Here is a 13106-nt window from a genome sequence, read left to right as displayed (position 1 = left end):
GTATAAAACAGTTAGTAACAGTCAGCGTGTGTTTAGCAAAGTCCTGTTCTTTTTGCATAACGCAGCCTGTGAACTAAAATGTGTTAAAACATGGTATTTCAGTTAATTCATAACCCGATTCAGCTATCATCAGTGGATTACACATAATACATGGAAAACATGATGAAAGCTACATTTTGAGTTTTAAGCTCTTGTCACTGGGTATTGTTTTTACAGAACTTTAATTTCCCTGTTCTGTGTAGAAACAGCAAAGGTAAAACCAGAGTGCTTGGTAAATTGGCGCCAAAAGTCAAAACCATTGTTATACATTTAGCACTGTTCCCTGAAAGATCCAAACCAGCCCAGACCAGACCAAAGCACAATCTCAACATCAGCGCTCCCAATATGACCGCGATAGTGTAGAAAGCTCTCTGCTTTGATTGGTCGGCCCTCTCCCTGCCCTCTCTCCCTGGGCCTGGATGGATGAGAGCAAACAGAACAGAAACACTACAGAAGAAGACAACTGCTGTGGATAGTATGTTAAAGAAGGTGTCCAAGTGGATGTACTGTCCAGCTTGAGTAAAACCTATAAATGCAAAACAAAGCAGCCAGACCAAGCCAATGGTGGTGTTTCTGATTCTGATTCCTTTTTCATTCTTCATGCTTAAGTAGGTGATGGGATGAACGACAGCCAGGTAGCGCTCCACACAGGTCAGGATGTGAAAAAATAGTTGTCCATACCCAGTGAAAGAGAAAATAACAAATCCGCCTAAGAAAACATTCAATTCAGCCGTATAATTTCCAATTAAGGACAGAATCAAACCCAAAACACCAATTAGTTCCATAACAACCATATGGTATGTGAAGATGTCACAGTGACTTATCGTTGCAGCTGGGGAGGTGGGGCTCTTTCTCTGCAGCTGATGGAGGCCTAAGTAGAGGACGAAGGTGCAAAGAGGGAGGAGGGTCATCACATGACTGACATTGAAAATGGTGAAAAAGATCTTTCCTGGGCCGAAGTTGAAACAGTTGTATGGGTTATGTGGCTTAGAAATGGAGCTATTGGAGACTGAAGAAAATGGCTGAAAGACAAAATAGCATGATAATTACAAGGACTTGCAAGAGTATTTGTTACTTTTTAATGTCCTTAATCCTAATACAAACACTTCAATGCATTTAAGGGGGTTTTATATCGTAGACAAACCAAAACAACCACATATATCTTAAGGAAGAAAAAAAAAACAATGTGCAGTTTCCAAAAATACTTTCTAAATACAAATCTGAGAAGCATGGTGTCCAGTTGCCTGTGTGCAATTTGATCTCAGTGTAAATCCAAATATTCAATGACGCCCTATGAGTTTGTCAGAAAACACTGGTGGAAGATTATAACAAAATACGATGAAATTTGTAATTGTACCATAACAAAAATGGAACAAGGGATCATCAATAGAAGGTTGGGCTTTTCTATGAGAAAAAATATTTTTTTGTTTGTTTTTCTTTTCTTTGCATTTATTTTCCCTAACACTTTTTATTTCACTAATTAGAGAAAAAAATCTACATTTTCTCCCTATATCTTATAATAAAAAACCCAAATATATCATATTTGTTGGAAATATGTAAAAAGCATGTAACTGAAGAGAAACATGTTGTATTTATGGGCAAGAAAAAGCAAATGCAACTACAACTTTTTAACATTCATTGCAGCTCTGAAACCTCAGCACAGGTAATAAAAACTTACCATGAATGCTGCTTGAATGCTCTTCTGTAGCTTGTGCTACGCTGAAAGCAAGCCCACTTAACAGGTGAACTAAGCTGCAGCTTTTGGGCAACTAAGTCATTTTTTTTAATTTTGTCATCTGACTGAAAACTATTACTTAGTTTTTGCAAGAATTGTTATACTGTTTTGCACTTTCTTATTTAGAAAAAAAATTGCAGAGGCTAAGAAATATTCATATTTTCTTTGTTTAATCACAAAGATTGTATGTGGCATAGGAACAGTTGCAATAGTGGTTTCACTTTAAAATATTCTGTTATATCTCTTAAGTTGCTTGCAGATACTCTTGATTCATTTTGCTGTATATTTGGTGGAAATTACTTCTAAAACCCCATAGGGCTTAACATATTTCACATAGATAAAATGGTAAATGGCTTGTAAAGCACTACAACTAGTGTGACGACCCCAAAGTGCTTCACAATACAACCAGTCATTCACCCATTCACACCCTGACGGTGGTGAGCTATGTTTGCAACCACAGCTGCCCTGGAGCAGACTGACTGCCATACATCGGCGCCAGCAGGAAATTTGGGTGCCCAAAGACACACGGTTGGAGCGGGGGAATGAACCGGCAACCTGCCAGTTGCAGGATTAACTGCTCTCACTTTATTCAGTACGAAAGTGATATGCTAACCGGACGCCCGTGCTCCGTTTATCTGCTTTTGGGTTAATGGTTTGATAACAGTTACATTTACAGTGATGTTGGCTTATGGTTGTTAATAGCAGTTATAATCATAAATATTAACATTTATTAGTGGCTAAACAAACCCAATTCCACAATAGGCTTAAATATCCAATGGGTTGTGGTAATTAAAGGTTAATGATTAATTTCAATTAATTCAATTCAATTCAATTCAATTTTATTTATATAGCGCCAAATCATGAAACATGTCATCTCAAGGCACTTTACAAAATCAAGTTCAATCATATTATACAGATTGGGTCAGATTATACAGGTCAAAATGTCCTATATAAGGAAACCAGTTGATTGCATCAAAGTCCCGACAAGCAGCATTCACTCCTGGGGAACCGTAGAGTCACATAGTCGTCTGCATTGTACATGGCTTTGCTGCAATCCCTCATACTGAGCAAGCATGAAGCGACAGCGGGAAGAAAAACTCCCCATTAACGGGAAGGAAAACCTCCGGCAGAACCGGGCTCAGTATGAACGGTCATCTGCCTCGACCGACTGGGGTTACAGAAGACAGAGCAGAGACACAACAAGAGAGACAAAAAAGCACAGAAGCACACATTGATCTAGTAATCTGTTCTACATTAGATGGTAGTAGCGGGTGAGCCGTCTTCTCTGGATGATGCCACAGTTAACAGAACGCCAGACCAGGTGTACCTATTATGAAGAAAAAGAGAGAGAGCAAAAAGTTAAAAGCTGAAATGACGACAGTCATTTCAATGTAATACAATGCAAAACTGGAGAACAGTAGAAATCAGTAGAGTGAGAAAATTAGACCCTGATGTCCTCCAGCAGCCTAGGCCTATCACAGCACAACTATAGAGATAGCTCAGGGTAACATGAGCCACTCTAACTATAAGCTTTGTCAAAAAGGAAAGTTTTAAGATTAGTCTTAAAAATAGATAGGGTGTCTGCCTCACGGACCAAAACTGGGAGTTGGTTCCACAGGAGAGGAGCCTGATAGCTAAAGGATCTGCCTCCCATTCTACTTTTACTCTAGGAACCACCAGCAGACCTGCAGTCTGAGAGCGAAGTGCTCTGTTAGGAACATACGGGGTAATCAGAGCTCTGATATATGATGGAGCTTGATTATTAAGGGCTTTATACGTTTGAAGGAGAATTTTAAATTCTATTCTTGATTTAACAGGAAGCCAATGAAGGGAAGCTAAAATTGGAGAAATATGATCCCTCTTGTTGATTTTCATCAGAACTCTTGCCGCAGCATTTTGGATCAGCTGAAGACTTCGAACTGCATTTTGTGGACTTCCTGATAGTAAAGAATTACAATAGTCCAGCCTTGAAGTAACAAATGCATGGACTAGTTTTTCAGCATCACCCCTGGACAGAATGTTTCTAATTTTGGCGATATTCCTGAGGTGAAAAAAGGAAACTCTGGAAACCTGTTTAATATGGGATTTAAATGACATGTCTTGGTAGAAAACAACACCAAGATTTTTAACTTTATTACCAGAGGCCAAGTTAATGCCATCCAGATTAAGTGATTGATTAAGAACTTTATTTTTTGAAGACTCTGGCCCAAAGATTACAACTTCTGTCTTGTCAGAATTTAAATGCAGGAGATTTAAAGTCATCCAGCTTTTGATGTCATCAAGACATGACTGCAGTCGAAGTAACTGATTGGATTCATCAGGATTTATGGATAAATATAGCTGAGTGTCATCAGCATAACAGTGGAAATTAATCCCATGCTGTCTGATAATTTTGCCAACCGGAAGCATATATATAGTAAATAGAATTGGTCCAAGGACTGAACCCTGTGGTACTCCACAGGTGACCCTAGAGTTTGAAGAAGATTTATTATTAACATGAACAAACTGGAATCTGTCCGACAGATAAGATTTAAACCAGCCTAATGCTTTTCCCTTAATCCCTACAGTATGCTCAAGTCTTTGTAGGAGAATATTGTGATCAACTGTATCAAATGCAGCACTGAGATCTAACAGGATAAGTATAGACACAAGTCCATTATCTGAGGCCATGAGAATATCATTAGTGACCTTCACCAGAGCTGTTTCAGTGCTATGATGAGCTCTAAAGCCTGACTGAAACTCCTCAAGTAGGTCATTACTTTGTAAATGTTCACAAAGTTGATTAGCAACTACTTTCTCAAGAATTTTAGATAAGAAAAGAAGATTAGATATAGGTCTGTAATTCACTAACTCATCTTGATCAAGAGATGGTTTCTTAAGTAAAGGTTTAATAAAAGCTACTTTAAAAGCCTGTGGTACATATCCATTTACCAAGGATAGATTAATCATGTCAAAAATAGGACCACTGATCAGAGGGAATACCTCCTTAAACAACTTGGTTGGGATTGGGTCTAACATACAGGTAGAAGGTTTAGATGAAGCTAAAATTTTAGATAGCTCAGAAAGCTCTACTGCTTTTAAACAGTTCAGACACTGCGCAGGTTCTAAGGATTCCTCCAATGCTGCCTCACTTACTGAGGACGAGGTAATCATGTTTGGGAGGATGCCAATTATTTTATTTTTAATGGAATCAATTTTATTTATGAAGAATCCCATAAAATCATTACTGCAAAGAGCTAAGGGAATGGATGGATCAACAGAGCTGTGGCTCTGGGTAAGTTTGGCAACTGTATTGAAGAGAAATCTAGGATTATTCTTATTCTCCTCAATTAATGATGAAAAATATGCTGCTCTAACTCTGCGGAGGGTCTTGTTATACAACAATAGACTGTCCCTCCAGATTAGGTAGGATTTCTCTTGGTGTGTAGAGCGCCATTTTCTCTCCAATTAACAACTATAATTATTAAGTGCTTGTTACCCAATAATCAAAATCTGTACTGTGTACTTTAAATGTATTTGCTGATCATGAGTTTAGTTAGGGATTATTCATCAGAATGTTTAATTATGATTTTTAAATAATACTCATAATCAAATAATGATAATTGTGCAACATCTCATAAAAAAAACAAGGTTAAGTTTTTATACTGACCTTTTCAGCCATGCTTTGAATGTCGCCCATGTCTATCCTAATGTGGCATAAATGAGAAAGTGCAGAAAGAAGAGAGCTCGGTGAACAAAGTATTTTGCACGTCAGCCACCTCTTTCTCTGCTGGGCCTATAGTATGACGAATAAAATAAAACCGATTTCTCATGGTCAACCTTCAATCTATGCAAATCACAAACACGGAAATATCACAGGGCATTAATAACACAAATAATGTGAAACACAAAGTTCGTCATTGGCCAGGTTGTGGTTTTACAGCTGTCATTTTAGCATTAGTTTTAACCACTTTTCCTCTTGATTAAGGTTTTTTCAGACCAGTCATGTGTGATATAAATAAATAATAAAATATGCTTTATATGTGAATCTCTTGTACATTAATTTTTGTGTATTATTTGTGGATTGACAAAACAATTTTATCTCCTCAACTTTTATTGTTTGGTCTGGGCTTTTCACCCTGCTTTTGATTTGGAGTTTCTCTTCTTAGATATGCAGATATCAGAACATCCCAGCTGGAGTGTGTACACATCCTGATTGCTCCCAATATCTTAGATGTGCCCTTATTTTCTCGCCTGTATTTAGTCCAGCTAATGAGTTTATTTTTCTTCTTATCGGGCCCCTAAATTCACACAGTCACTTTCTGACACAAACTGGAAGGGGTTGGGATGAAGGAAAGTTTAGTGGGTAGTGGTGGTGGCGAATACCTGCAATGAGGTAAATACTTTTTCAGAGGCCAAAACAGTCTGATACTGATTGACAGTAATGATTCGACTCGGTCAATTTGGCCTGGAGAATGTTTGATTATGCTATAGTGTCAGAAGCCAAAAAATAAAAATAAAATCCATTTTAATATCTGATTAACTCTATCACTAACTGTTTCAGTCAATATTTATTTGCAATGATGTTCCTTACCTGTCACAAGGATAAAAACCTTGATTCTAGCCTTGGCTGATGACTTTATATAGTTGCACAGCTTAGTTAATTTATTTTGGGCAGCAGCTGCTTAAGTCATGGTCAACTTTGTTTCATGTTAGAGAGGAAGAGGCAGCAAACAGTTGGAGAGCAAGATGCTTAAAAGACCAATGTTTTCTTGTTTCAGTTTGAACAGTCCAGATGCCTTTCCAACACATATATCAAGTTCTGCAACCTGTTCTCGAAGAATTTAGTAAATGCTGACTTGGATGAAATCACCAATCTCATTCTTAATGATGAGGGAAAATGATAAGATTTTTCTTTCCACAACACTGTCATGTGACAGAACATTTGTCATTGTCTTTGTAATGCAAATACTACATATTTAAATATAATTCAAAGTGGCACTCATGCAAAATGGACATATGCGGTCAGTTCAGTTTATTCACCAAAAAAACACCATAAATATCAGAAGATGACTCGAGAATCATTTGAGGAAAAAAGAAACGGGAAAGCGCCGAAAAGGTTGGTAACTTCCTTTATTCTTACCTTAATTGCAGAAAATGCACAAAAGTGGTGAGATTACTGCAAAGGTAAACTGTATTTAAAAAATATTAATCACTAAAACTTAATTAACGCCTTTTAAAACATCTGCACTTTCTACTGGTGGAGAATTTGATTATTTCTCTAACAAAATAACTAAAAATATGCATATATATATATATATATATATATATACATACATATATGCAATATTGGTATGGTTCTCAAGGATTAAGAAAACACTTAATTATAACTGAATCACTTTTACTTTTCGCTGCCATTGTGTTTTGCATCTGCATGCCTCACCACAATGTCTATCACTCGATGCTGAGTTGCATACCTGTTATGATTTGGGTTTTTGTTTACTTTGTCTTCTCAGAGGTCATCAACAAAAACATTAATAATGCTCGTGTCTTATTTTCCACAGTCGACAGGTTAATAAATCCTCCTGTGTCCGTGACTTCCGAACTCCACTCCACCATGGCCTGAAATAAAATTGCTAACTTCTTTACTGAGAAAATCTTAAATATTAGAGGATCAGTTTGTACATCCATATCAACTCCAGAACCAAAGCTGTATACAACTGGAACTTATCTTAACAAAATGTCCCAATTTAGCCAAATAAACTCCAAAAGCTTAGAGCAGATCATTCAGCAGCTAAGTTCCTCCTCCTGCTGTCTTGATGTTCTACCCACAGTTTTCTTTAAGAAAGTTTTGCCTGTCATAGCGTCTAAGTTGACTCTGATAATAAACACGTCCCTTCTGTCAGGTGTTTTCCCCCAGTTCCTATGCTCCACTTATCTGGAACAAACTTCCAGAAACCTGTAAAAGTGCTGAATGCCTGGCTTATTTTAAATCAAGATCAAAAACACATTTTATTAGGATTGCCTTTGACTGTTACCAGAGTAACAGTCAAACTGTTTCACTGAAACATCATTAGTTCAACTTTGTAGTCCAACTGTTTTTAATGTTTGCTTTTAGTTTCTATTCTCCCATGTTTTATTTTGTTTCTACATTTTATTCCAACTAGCATTTGTTCTGTTTTTTCCCCTATATTTTAATCATGTAAAGCCCATTGTATTGTCTTTGTACTGAAATGTGCTATACAAATACATTTGCTTTGCCTTGCCTTGCTCTTGGACTTTTCCCGACTTCTCTTCAGCCTGTCACTTTTCAGCCATCATCCAATCAGCTCAGTCTGCCTCTAGCCACCACCCTACTCCAGATCATCTCCACCTGTTGCCACTAATTAGATTCAACTCTGGTCACCTGTGCATCTGCCTACTTGTACCTGCCTCAGCATGCTCATCCTTGCCAGAACGTCTCACTTTCTCAAGTCAGATTGCTCTGTGTGATGTACCCTTGCACCACTAGTTTATGTGTGCTCTGCCAGCTGGACTCTTCTGTTGAGGTCGCCTGCATCTGCGTTCTGCGGTTCTGCCTGTTTCCTATGAGTTCCAGCCATTTGCTCCGCCCGTCCTGGTGGTTCCCCATCGCCTGTACGACTCTGCCTGCCTGATCATTCAGCTAAGCCAAACCCAGTTAACTCTGTCAGTTTCAATGTAAGTCCCTGCCGTTTGCTCCCTGCGTCTGGCTGAATATCGGGTTAACCTGCAAAATCATTACACTACCACTATATTCAAACTACAGAAATGCCGATAGCTTTGCTGAACATCAGCGTTTTGTTTTATTTCCTTGTATGCACAAAATACCATGTTGATCAGTCGTGACTAACCAAAATAAACGGATTCAATGCGTGCACGCGCTGCATTTGACAGCTTAAACCTCAATCCAAATAAAGTTGTACAAAGGGTAAGGACGATTAATTCCCCAGAGTGTGCTTCCCTTATTTGCATTATGTGCGCATGTGCTACGGTTTTCATGGCTTTGTGCCACACACATTGCTTCCTTCAGCCCCTTTCCGTATGGTTCCCTCATAGTCTGAAAGACATCTTTTCACTTTATGCAGTCATAATCAACAAATTAGAAGATGTTTCTTTTATGTACTAACTGCATCATTATGGTCGGTTCATAGTTCCAATTCATCCTGCTGCTATAAATACGTGCCCAATTCATATGGTCTTACACATAACTTTTCCATACATATAAAATTTATTTTTTACTCTCAGCCATGCAACAAAATGTACATTGTAAATGTGCAGTGTAATGATAAAGTCAGTCTAATTCGTCTATTGAATTAAATTAATAATATACCACGTCTATGCCTTTAGAGTGGTAAATGTACTGACAGGAAATTAAAAACTGGGTCAAATAAAAAATAAAATAAACAATTCTCTGCATTTGGTTTTCCTTGCTGCTTGGCCCGGGATTTTCTGTATTGATATAATTTTAAAATATTTCCTACTGGTCTTTTTTTTTTAAACGTATTTTGCATCTAAAACAGTTCTAGTGTAATTTAATCGCTCTGTTTATTTTTTCTAGATATGCAGGCAAACACTTCATCTCCACTGAGTCACCCACAACCTTCCTGCATGTATGACGATATGTTTTGCTACATCACCAGACCCAGCTCCTTCATCTATACAACTTTCATCATTACCAGAATCATCATTCACCTCCCACTCAGCACCTTCATCCTTTACCGCGGATTTAAACAATGGATGCAAAAGCCATCAACAATGAGTGACTCTGGCTGCTTCACCTTCCACGTGGTCACCATGCAGCTGGTTGGCGTGGCTGTGCTACTTTAAAACCCATTGCAAACAGAGAGAAACTGAAAACCTTCAAAAATCTGTTTATTTGTGTTTATTTGATCCCCGTGTAGCCTTTATGTGAAAGCTGTACATCTAGTTAAACCAACTTTAACCCCTGAGGGACAACACGGGTCTGCACTTAACTGAACTGAACTGAATCAAACTCGTACAGTAACAATTTGTTCTAAGCACAACAATTGTATTCAAAGAAGATGTAGGGCATGCATATGTCTAAACATAACAAAATGATAATTTCTGTCTGACGTTTTTGCTTTCTAATATATGAAACGTACAGAATAACCAACCTTGTCAGTGATCATAAGCTTCATTGCTCCTTTTCTGTCTCCTTTCCTGTCTCTGGCTGGATATTGTGGCCCAGCCCTACCTCTCTTACCTCTCTGTTTCTTAATATCAAATTCAAATATGGTATATTTGCATCAACAAAAACATGCCATATGGATAAAATGACAAACTACATATGAAGATGAAGCAACATATATCCACTGACAGATTTGCAAATACACCTAAGAACATGGCATTTAGATTAGTAATGTTGTGGCTGATACTGACATCACTGGAGGTACTTCTACTGAGTTGTTCTTTGTCCCCTGTTCAGTCAGCCTGTAATAGTTGATCCAGCTGTGTTCTGTAATATGCATTTGAGCATCGCTAATCAACATAACAGAATTTTTATTAAACCAAGAACCAAGACATTAAAAACTGTGATCATAGCTCCGCATTCAAAATAAAGTAAAACAAAATAACTGTATTGCATCATCCTGCAAAATGGTTTCTCTACTGTCCAGTAAGAGATATTTTTACATGAAATTATGCTGAAAGGAACACATGGTTAATGAGATATCCAAATGCACAAGAAGCAACCAATGATCAAACAAAACAATAAACAATGTTGATAACAGGAATTATTATTACTAAAGATGTCAGAGAATTACAACACTTCTTTTTATTACAGTAAAGACATTGAAAAATGCTTGAAGTAGTTCACTTTTTATTTTGGCTGAGGACTGAAAACTGAAGCCAAAGTGAGCAACAAAAAGTATCATGAACTCCGCTCTATTCATGTTCTTGGATCTGTTGTGCCAAGTTTCTGTGAAAAAGAGGTTTTACAAACAAGGCTTCAATATAATCAATTACGGAATTAATTAATAAACTAATTTCATCTACTTGACTTTTGTTTGTTATTTATTTTTACTATATACTACTTTAAGTCTTGATTCTGAATGCCAATAAACCCACAACGGTATCAAATATCTTTTACATTTTTGGAAACTTCAAGAGGAATGGATAATGCAAAACCCATGACTTTTTCGCATTGTAAATCTAAAAATAAAATCTGCTTGGTACTTATATGATTAATGTTACCAGTTAAAAAGGTAGCATTCAATCTGATATTCAATCTTTTTATCTATTTATTCACTTGCAGTCTCACATAAACCCAAATCTGGAAATATAAGGTGTCTAATAAAAGTTTAACTGATCAAGAATCAGGAAGTTTTATTGTCACCGTGTGTTACCTTGGTGTTTTTTCACGACATACTATGGCTTAGGACACACACAACAAATTATAAACAAAAAGCAATGGGTACAGGTAATAACATAGTGAACAATTGTATTTATTTTTTTTACAGATCAGAGCATGCAACATGGTCTTTGTGGTCTCCCAGTACTCGCACCAAGTTCCGAAAATCAGTCCCACCTAGACACGGTCCATTGTGTCACTTGAAGTTTCTTTGATGATAAATTCTGGCGTGTGGTAAATCCTGTGCAATGTTCTTAAACCTGATATACAGTACTGTGCAATAAAACATTCCTGATAGTTAAGAATGTGCAACAGAAGTATGCATTCACAGTACTGATACTGTAACATGTAATGCCTGCAGTAAATATTGTGCAATAAACTTAAACTTTAATATGCAGAACTGTGGAATGACAACTGTGCAGTGAAACTTTCCTGATGGTTAAGAGTGTGGAAAAAATATACATTCACAGTGGCAATGTTGTGATGTGTACTGACTCAGCCTCCTCAGAATGTGGCGATAGCCCTTAGCTTTAGCAAACAAGCTATTTCTAAGTTTGCTCGAACTGGATTTGGTCTGCCTCTTCTCTGGACTCTTGCAGCATAAACTGAGTCCAGACCTTGCAGACGGTATCCCACAAACCAAACTGTATGCCTCTGCCCAAAATAGCATGAATAGGGGGATGTGGCTGTCGGTCCTATCCCAGCAAACTCACAGGTGCACACAGGTGAGCTCAGGCCTGAAAGGTGATGTCATGAGTTAATTGATAATAACAGTCATCACGTTTATTTGTCATTGCAACATACGTTTCAATGAGATTTGTGCTCTGCATTTTACCCGTCCTTTAGGAAGCAGTGAGCTGCCACTGAGCAGCAACAAAAGGAGCATTCTAGAGTCAAGAGTCTTGCTCAGGGGCCTACAGTGGTAGTTTGTGAGATTCAAACCTGTGAACTTGCTCCCTTTTCAGTACAAAGGTACCCTGCTCTAAAAACTAACACACCACTCACCCCATAAGGATAGTTTCAAAAGCTTCCTAAGCTCCAAACTATTTTTCAAGATGGCGCTGCCAGTCACCTCGGCTGCGTCTTCTATTTCCCTATTCCAAAAATAGTAAAAAACAAAGCAACTGGACTTGTTTTCCTTAGTTGAAGACGTTTCGCTTCCTCTCCAGGAAGCTTTCTCAATTCAAAAAGTCTGGAGGAATGTGGAGTACCAAGCTTTATACTACTGTCCAAACAAAGGCCTTGTAATTAATCCTATAGATGATTCCGGCCAATCATCACCTCAATTCTCATCCTCATATGGGTGATCAAAACATCACTCCTTTAAGCCAGGCAAATAACAACCCTAACAACTCCTCGTTACAGAGGAGTGGACCAGTTTCGGTCCAATCTGCTAGCTTAATGTCTTTAACGACCGCCCATGACTAAGGGGTGGACGTGTTTCGGTTGTATATGTTATCTAAGCCATTACAAGGCCTTTGTAACTCAGACCTTATTCCTTTCCGCGAGAGTTTGGCCCTGTGATCTTGCTCTGTGTTTATACCCCTCCCTCTGCGGAGGGGGGGATATAAACACTTGGCACCTTCTTCTTCTGATTACTGATTGCTGAGCAGATGTGACATGTGAATTTATCCAATGTGAGATCAATAAAGCCTATCTTATTTTATCTTATCCAAATAGGACTGTTTATTTTGAGAAATACGATTCATCACAACATCCTCAGGGTCCATAAATGTATGTTCTGACTATCTCAGTAAAAGAGTCTTGTGTGGTGAAAGATTGTTTTAGCTCAGCCTAACAACAAGATCACCAGGACAAAGAAATGGTCTGCATATGTGTGAAAATGTGTAAGTGTTCAAATGCAAAACATCAGATTTCTGAGAGTCCATGATACTTTTCCTCTCTCCTGGCCTTTGTCTGCCTGTCAAATAAGTTGGTGCCAGTTTGCATTGACTTTAGAAG

This window comes from Fundulus heteroclitus, chromosome 14 (genome assembly GCF_011125445.2).
Source record: "Fundulus heteroclitus isolate FHET01 chromosome 14, MU-UCD_Fhet_4.1, whole genome shotgun sequence".
Taxonomy (NCBI): Eukaryota; Metazoa; Chordata; class Actinopteri; order Cyprinodontiformes; family Fundulidae; genus Fundulus; species Fundulus heteroclitus.
This window is presented reverse-complemented; position numbering follows the sequence as displayed.